We start from the raw sequence: 8,901 nt of genomic DNA on the forward strand, positions 1-8,901 counted from the left end.
TGAGCAGTTTGGCCAGGGCGGCCCCTAGGGGGCAGAGCAGGACCAGGCTCCCCGCCCCCATCCTGCTCTGCCTGCACTGGGTGCCAGACAGTCCAGCCTGCTCATTGGCCCAGGGACAGGACCTGCCCAAGGTCACATGTAGCAAGGAAGAAACAAGCATTTATTTATTGAGCGCCTACTATGTGCCAGGCACTGTGCTAAGCGTTTTGCAACCAAGATCTCATTTGATCCCTATAACGACCCTGGGAGGCAGGGGCTATTATTATCCTCATTTTACAGTTGAGGAAACTAAGTCAGATAGCGGGTAAAAAGGACTTGTCCCCGGTCACACAGCTAATGGGCATTTGAGATCAGATTAGAACACAGGTCCTATTCTCCTCTCTAGATTTGGGTACTTTGTGTCTCATCCAGCTGGTAGGGGGCCCAGAAGCAGCCCCACACCAAGGGGAACCAGGCATTGCCCAGGGGGAGTCAGGAAGTCACTCTGTGAAAATGGAATTAAACCTGCTAGCTTATCTCACAGGGTTGTTATAATGGTCAGGGGAGCCGACTGATACACTGCTAATATCATAATACAGAGAGGAGAGCATTGAGCGAATCAGAGATTTACAGAACATTAGATCTGGAGAGCCCTTAGAACAGGGAATGTCAGAGCTGGGAGGGAGCTTAGAACAGGGAATGTCAGAGCTGGGAGGCGCCTTAGAACAGGGAATGTCAGGGCTGGGAGGCAGCTTAGAACACGGAGTGTCAGAACTGGGAGGAGCTTAGAACATGGAGTGTCAGAACTGGGAGGAGGCTTAGAACACTGAATGTCAGAGCTAGGAGGGGCCTTAGAACAGGAAATGTCAGAGATGAGAGGAACCTGAGAACATGGAATATCAGAACTGGGAAGGAGCTTAGAAGAGGGAATGTCAGAGCTGGGAGGGGCCTTAGAACAGGGAATGTCAGGGCTGGGAGGGGCCTTAGAACAGGGGATGTCAGAGCTGGGAGGGGCCTTAGGACATTGTATGTCAGAGAGCTGAGGAGAGGGGTGCCCCTGCATTGGCTCTGGGCTGCACTCTCTGTTGCCATGACTCCTGCTGCTCCCCCGGCCTTTTCAGCGCTCCCCGAATATCCCCCCTCCCCGATGCTTTTCCCGTCAGCCTCCCTAGCACTGATCCCGGGACCTCACGTCCCACTTGGTTTGCATCTCTCTAGTGCACTTATTTAGGAATGCTGCATCTGATAGTGATTTCCATGAGTATCTTCCCTCCCGACTAGACTGCAAACTCCCAGTGGGCAGGGAACTTTGTTGTTGTTGTTGTTCAGTCATTTCTGACTCTCTGTGACCCCATTGGGGGTTTTCTTGGCAGAGATACTGGAGGGGTTGGCCATTTCCTTCTCCAGCTCATTTTACAGATGAGGAAACTGAGGCAGACAAGGTGAAGTGACTTGCCCAGGGTCACCCAGCTAGTGAGTGTCTTTCCTCAGCCCTAAAGGAGCCAGCCCACCAGGTCCTTGCGCTGCTGGGGGAAGCAGGGAAATAGCCCTTCAGATCACAGACCTGGAGCTGATAGGAAGCCTGAGGGCCGTCATGGAGGCCACCCCTGCCCCAGTTTTACAGAGGAAGAACCTGAGGACCAGAAAGGTCAAGCAATTTCCCGGAGGTCACTCAGCAAGGATGTAGCTTGGCTTCCCATCCACATCTTCCATCACCACAGGATCATAGATTTAAAGCCAGAAGGGACCTTGGAAGTCACTGAGTCTATCTCACCCTTCCCCATTTTGCAGATGGAGAAACTGAGACTCAGGAAGTGAGAGGACTTGTCTGTGGTCCTCTTGACCCCTAAATCCTATACCCCATTTACTCTCCTTTGGTGCCTCTCAGTGCCAGTCTCCCCAGTTATCTGCCTGCCTAGAGTGAGCAGTTCTCAGACGGTCTACACCACCAGACTCCAGTCCAGCTTCATCCCTAGCCAGAACCCTGCCACACTCATCCAGAGGCCCCCTGTGCCATGGGGACAGGAGGAGCTGTCAGTCCTCCATGGGAGGGAACTGAGGGGATCAGGACGGCAAGACGTTAATTGTGGGAGGGAGTGAACCCCGCTGACTCCACCTTGTGACTTAATTTTGGGAGTGATCAGTTCCCTTTCTTTTCAGTTATGGATTTAGTCCAAATTCTGTCTTGTGAAAAAACTTTACTCAATCTTAGGAATCGGGAGAAAATCTTTGTTTGAGCCTACCCCTGTGTGGCCGGGAAGCTGGACCGCCCCCTCTTGCTGCTTAAAGACCCTTAACTAAGGACTTCAATTACGCTGACCAGAAGGTCAGATCTGAAGACTGAAAAAAGGAGTCCTCTCGCAATTGCACATCTCAAGCAACCCCTACATCTTATCTGAAAACTGGCCCCATACCGATCAATCAGTTCTTGTTTCCATGTTCCTTTGACTAAATACAGACATTTGGGGGGAGTGAGATACCTTCTCTGATTTCAGGGAATCCCACTTGTTCACTCTCTCTCTCCCAACTTGGAAAGGCCCTAATCTTTCATACAATTAGAAATCAGATCACCTAATGTTGTATTGTTTCCCTTTAATTAATTGGCTAATGGTTTTTAATGTATAAAAGTCTGTCTCCCCCTGTACTGGGGTCCAACCCTACCTGAGGAAGGTGACTGGGTCCTGATTTGTTGGGCAATTGGCATGCATTGCTTAAAAAAATCAAAACGCTCTACAGATCAAACCTTTTCTTCCTCAGTCATATTTCACCTGCCCCATGGCAGAGTCAGCTAGGTCAGGTCACAGAACTCGATCTCTGACCTACAGCCTTTTCCTTCCAAGCTCAGGTAAATCTTAGGGTGGTTTAATTTTTGTTTTACTTAGAAGCTTGGCACTTTCCCCAGGGATTAGGAAAGCATAGGTTTGGATCCAGTCTTCCAGGGATTGGGAAAGCACGTGTGTGGATCCAGTTTTCCAGGGAAGTTTTTAGGTTTGTCCCAAGGATTGGGGGCGTTTAAGAGATTGGGGACATTTAGTTCGCCAGAGGGATTGGGGTGGTTTAGAATTAGGATTAAAGTTTAGGTTTCTTTTAAAGTCTTCCCCCAGGGCTAGTAAAGCAGGGTGGGTTCCAGCAGTAATAACATACCTATGGGTTCCCCCTTGGAGAGATTTTAGATAGTGTGGCACCAGGGATGCTCCCCACAGTTCTGGGAAGGACTAAACAGCAGTGCTATTGACTTAGGGGATCTTTGACATGAATCTGCAAGAGATTTAACGGTAATTCATTTGGGTTTTAATTCGTCTCTTTTCATTATAACGAAGTGAAAATCTTAAGGCTAACCGATATGTGCCTTATTGTTTTGTCTGTGTTTTTCCGGGAAAATCTTTGTCTTGTGACTTGGTTAGTGTTTGTAGATGCTGTTACCTTGAAAGATTCCTGAAAGGGAAAATGCAGCCAGCCAGAAAACAAAACAAAACCAAAAAAAAAACCAAACAGCTAAAAAGCTGCAGAGAGTTGAAGATGCTGGGAAAGATTTAATAAAGTGTCATACTGGAAGCAGCTGTCCCAATAAGCAGCACTACCTCCCACCTGAAGCTTTCAGCTGGAGACTGGCTTATAGGAAGAGAGAAAACATGAAGCCGAGCCATGCATGTCCTAGAGACACCAGATTGTTGAAGAAGTCTCGGCTGCATCCTCAGCCTCGGACCACCCCACACCTCCGTCCCTCCGCTCCAACCTGGGTCCCTACTCCAACTGCCCCCCAGCTGATCCCCAGGGTTAACAGTCAAACAGAACTAGCTTGGTATTATTTATGTTTACCACAGCTCCCCTCCCTCAGAGCAGGAAACTTAAGAGTTCTGCCCTTGAAATACAGCCCAGAAGGAAGACAGAATCATGCCCCAATGGTGCAGCAGGGGAAACTGAGAACCAGGTCAGAAAAGTTACTGGTCCGGGAGCATCCTCCTACCTAGCCGGGCTGTGATGGATGAGGGTGGGGCACGGAGGATGAGGGTGCTCGGCTGGGTCGCGTCCTGCTGTAAGCCTCAGCCCTCCTGAGTCTGGCCTCGACCTGCGGACCTGACTTTGCAGCTCTGGGAAGCGAGCCAAAGACACCTGGCCCTGCCCGAAGTTTAGTAGGAATGGATGAATATTCACAAGCCTCCCGCTGGGCTGCTGTGCCTCTTCTCGGCGCCCCTGCCTGGCTGGGTGACCTTGGGTGACTCCTAGCCCTGGGCCTCAATTTCTCCACCTCACCTCACCTCACTGCCCTCAAGAGTCCCGGGAAGTCCTTTGGCCAAGGGCACCTTGGCTGTGACAGCAGGAAGTTAGCGATCCCCGGAGGGACGGTATGCCCAACCAGGAGGAGGGAGGGCGGGTGGTGCCTGATCCCCCAAAGGTCTCTGTGTGTGTGGGTGTGGGAGAGTGGGTGGGGGGGGGTAACAGGGGCTCCACAGGAGGGGGCGCATGTCCCTGCCTGTCCGGCCAACTCCTGAACCCCAAACTCACCAGCATCAGGCAATCTCGTCCAGCTGCTCCCCACAGCCAAATCACCCCAGAAGCTCTACCCACAGAGGCTGAGAGTCAAGACCTCAACGAAAATCCAATACGAGACGGAAAACTGCTGAGCTGGAAATCCTTGAGCTGTCTCTGAATCTCCCTTCTCCCTGACTCCAATCATTCCCCAAGTCCTTTCCAGACCCAGCTCCAACGGCTCACTGGTTGTGTGACCTTGGGCCGGTGGCTACCCTTCTCTGGCCTCGGTTTGCTCATGCATAAAATGAAAGAGATGGATCTGATGAGCTCTGAGGTCCCTGTCAGCTCTGAAAGTCTGTGAAATCTGTCATCTCCAGGGCAGAACTTTCTCCCAACCTGCTCCTTCTCCCCATTCACGCAGCTAGTGCTGCACCTCCCCTCTCTCCTGCCTCCAGTCTCCTCATTCCAATCCATGCTTTAAGCAGCTGCCCAAGCTACTTCTGCAAGACATCGTATCACTCCCCTGCCCAAAAATCCTCCATGGCTCTCTATTGCCTACAGGATGAAAAAAAAAAGAGAGAGAAAGAAAAAGAAAACAAAAACAAAAAGGCTCCTCGCCCCTAATACAGTCAACAAATGCTACACTGCCTTCAGATTCTTAATGTGATGTTAAAAGAAGGAGAGAAGGGTTAGGGCTTAGAGATGGAAGGGAATCCGCCTGTCATCCTCCGATGCTGAATCTGGCTTTGTGCATGGACTTTTTGGGGCTCCCACCTGGAGGGAAGAAAGGGAGCCTGTATACACCTTGTAAGAGAACTTGTCTCTCCCAGAAGAGTGTAAACACCTTGAGGCCAAGGACTTGTGTCTTCATTGTCTAGTTCAGTGCCTGACATATAGTAAGTGCTGAATAAGTGCTAGTTGACTGACTGATTGATTAGGAAGGAAGAAACAGAAGCTCAGAGAGGGCAAGGGACTAGCCCAGGGTCACCAGGAGAGGTAGTAAGTGCCCAAGTCCTCTGACTAGCAATCCAGCATTCTCAACTCTGACATTCTACGAGCACCCATGGGAACCCATTGGTCCTCGCCCTCCAAGCGGCAGCAGGGAGGGGTGGGTGTGGAGGAGGAAGGAGGCCCAAGCCCCTTCACTGCTTTGTAGAAGGCCAGCCTTGCACTGACATGAACTGGTGCAGTGACGTGAGCAGGACGTTGTACACAGTAACAGCCTCACTGTGAGGGTGAGGGGACTGACTTTGATAGACTTCACCCTTCTCAGCAATGCAAGGATCTGAGACTGGGCCAAAGGACTCATAAGGGAAAACGCCATCCACACCCAAAGAACCAGGGAGTCTGAACGTAGATGGAAGCAGACCATTTGCTCTCCTTTTCCTTTGTGGTTTTTTTATTGCTTCATTCTCGGGGTTCCTCCCATTAGTTCTAATTGTCCTTTTCACTTGACTAATGGGAAAACATGCTTCACATTTGTAGAGCCTAGATCGGATTGTACACCATCTCCGGGGGAGGGGGGAATTTACAATTCAAAATCTTATGGAAGTGAATGTTGAAAACTAAAAAGAAATAAATTAAAAATAAAAAAAAATTAAAGAAGGCCAGCCTTTCTCTTAATGGAAGTGTTTCCTAGCATGCCATATGCTTCCTGCTTTCAGGGCCCCAGGGAGCTAGATCCAGTTCTAGGAACTGGTAACTAGGAGCCACATCTAGCTCCCTGGGGCCGAGGCTTAGAGCCAAGGCAGTGAAGGAGTTCAGTTGTCTCCTGGTCCTCCCAGAAAGACCCCTGCAGGGGGATCAGGTAAAGGTGCCCCTTGTCCCATCCCTGAAAATGAGGTAGTGTGGGGTCCCAGGCCAGGGGAACTAGAGAGGGGCCCCTCGGGAGGAGGAGCAAACCTAGGACCCAAGGAGTTCAAGCGGAAGAGGGAACGAGGACCCATGGCCTGGGAGCTAGGAGACCTGGGTTTCCTAGTTGTAAAATTAGGCAATTAGAGCAGATGATTTCCAAGGCCTCCTCTGACATTATATGTTCAGAGGTCACTTTTACCTCTGAAATTCCCTGTTCTAAGGCCCCTCTCACTCCTGACAGCCCCTGTTCTGAGGCCCCTCTCAGCTCTGACAGTCCATGTTCTAAGGCCCCTCTCAGCTCTGACAGTCCATGTTCTAAGGCCCCTCCCAGCCCTGACATTCCCTGTTTTAAGGGCCCTCCCAGCTCTGGCATCCCCTGTTCTCAGCCCCTTCCCAGTTCAGACATTCTTTTCTAAGGTTCCTTACAGCTCTCACATTCTATGCTCTCAGTTTCCTTCCGGTGCTGACATTTTGTGTCCTGTATTCTAAGATCACCCAGAGCTCTGACCTTCTAGAGCCCCTATTTCAAGGTCCTTCCAGTTCTAACCTTTTGCTCTCTTAGAATATCACAAGTTCTGGCATTTTCTCTGTCTCCTTCCAGACCAGACCTTCTAGGACCCAGGAGCACAGCCCATCTCTCCCCACCCCCACGGGCTGCTGCTGCTCCCCCCGGCATGGATGGACGCCTCAGGCACCTGTCCCCGAGGGAGCCCAGACTCCAGCGGGCAGGCGAGAGATCTGGTGTCAGGCCCCCCGCTGGGGTGGTGTAGGTTACATCCTTGAACTGTCCCGGGCGGGGGGGGGGGGGGGGGCAGCAGGATGAGCACCGGGCTGAGTCAGGAGACCAGGATTCCAATACCTGATAACCATTAACTTGTGACCTTCCCTCAGTCATTGTCAAGACATCGATCTGAGAGAACGCGCTTTTCTTCTCTTTACATCCCAAACACGTCCTCAGGACCCCATGAGACAGTCTGGGAATGTGCTTTGGATGAGGCCGGTGGGGTGAGGGAGAGGGGGAGGTGCAGACCCTGGAGGCACACCAGGGGGCCGGGGGTCCCCAGTGCGTGACCCTCCTCACTGGCCCCCATCGCCAGATTCCAAGAGAAATAGGGCTAAGGGCTGGGGATAGCCTTTGAGAACTACCTGCTCTGGCCGAAGGATTCCTCCTCTGGCTGACCACCCCCACAGACTCCTCCAGAGTCCCTTGCCCTGTCTGGGCCTATAGGCCACTCTCTGTTCCCTACCACACACACACCCACCCATAACCACTGTAGGTATAGCCCCAATTCAAGGAGAGAGGAGTAAACCCTCTCTTGACCTCCTATCGGATCACAAGCTTCCCACCTGTGCTGATCTCATTCCCTGTACCCGGCACTCTGAGCCCTGCCTACATTCACCCTCCCAGAGGATGGAGCCTTCCGACAGGGAAGGGAGCCCAAGGCATCCTTCCCTTCCCCCTCAGGTCTAGCTTCATTGGTCTAGCCCAATGCCTTACCCCATTCCGGGGATCCCTGTTCAGATAAAAACTTTATCTTCAGCCAGAGGAACTAAGCTCCAGTCCTCCCTGCTGAGACTTGCTACCTGTGATCTCTTGGGCAAATCATTTCACGTGAAGGGCCTCAGTTTCCTTTTCTGTAAAAGGTGGACCAGCTGGGATGCTATTCCCTTCTCAGGTGCTCCTGGACGCGTGGAGGAGGGACGTGATGCCCAGAGCCTGCTATGGCTGGGTCCCAGGCCCCCTTCCAAGTGCCAGCAGGCCCGTGAGGCAGACTTTTGTTGATTCTGTCCCAAATGGGATTAATCATTAACATAACTTGGTTTACCAGCCCCAGAGGCTTAGGCGCTTTATTTCTTCTGACAGATTCCAGGGAGAGGAAAAAGGGAAAAGGGGGTAGTTCTCAAAGGCTGCCCCCAGCCCTTAGCCCAGACAGGGTCATCCCGAGCCCCTGAGGAGGCTGTGGGAAGAGATGGGGGTCTTTAGGCACACAACCTCCACTGCCTTCCTCACACCCACGTTTTTTTTTCTCCCTTCTTCTGACATCTCCGGCAGGAGGATCTCAAAGCATATTTACTCCTTCTCTCATTCCCCTCCATTCGCTTCCTTGGGGTTTGGGGGTCAGTATAACTTTTTTAGCTGAGCAGACAGTATTGTCATCACTATTTGAGCAAGGGGGAAACTGAGGCAGGCAGAGGGGCCTCTTGTGGGATCCTACAGCCTGCCAGCAGAAGTCGCAGAAAAAAAAATGCAGCATGCCCACACTGGATTTGGAGCCAGAAGACTTGACTTCCATGTCCCGCCTGCATGACCTGGGTAAGTCCCTTTCCCTCCCTGGTTTGCGGTTTCCTGAGCCGTAAAGGGGACACTGGATTCATTTGGGCACTAGATCCAGGATCTTCTAAACTGCCATCAATTAGGGTGCTCCAGCCCAACAGAGTTAGGGTTCCCCTAACTCCCCTAACAGGGGGTTCCCCTGATCCCACCAGCCTGCCAGGACTTATGTACATACCCTTCTCTCCTGAGATCCTCTGGGTAGGTCCCTGGTGGCGCCTCCGTGTCCTTTCCAGGGCCCTGGGGGCTCCCCACAGCTGTCC

The 8,901-nt window shown here is 51.8% G+C and overlaps 1 protein-coding gene across 1 annotated transcript in view; it reads right to left on the reverse strand.

Moving 5' to 3' along the window:
• Nucleotides 1-8,901, reverse strand: part of GAL3ST1 (galactose-3-O-sulfotransferase 1) — a 30,022-nt gene extending 21,121 nt beyond the window's left edge. The window contains exon 1 of the mRNA XM_027865371.1: nt 8,817-8,901. The gene's annotated coding sequence lies outside the window, so the exon portion shown is untranslated. The remainder of the gene's footprint in view (nt 1-8,816) is intronic.

Source organism: Vombatus ursinus, unplaced genomic scaffold, assembly GCF_900497805.2.
Source record: "Vombatus ursinus unplaced genomic scaffold, bare-nosed wombat genome assembly UNPS02001287.1, whole genome shotgun sequence".
Taxonomy (NCBI): Eukaryota; Metazoa; Chordata; class Mammalia; order Diprotodontia; family Vombatidae; genus Vombatus; species Vombatus ursinus.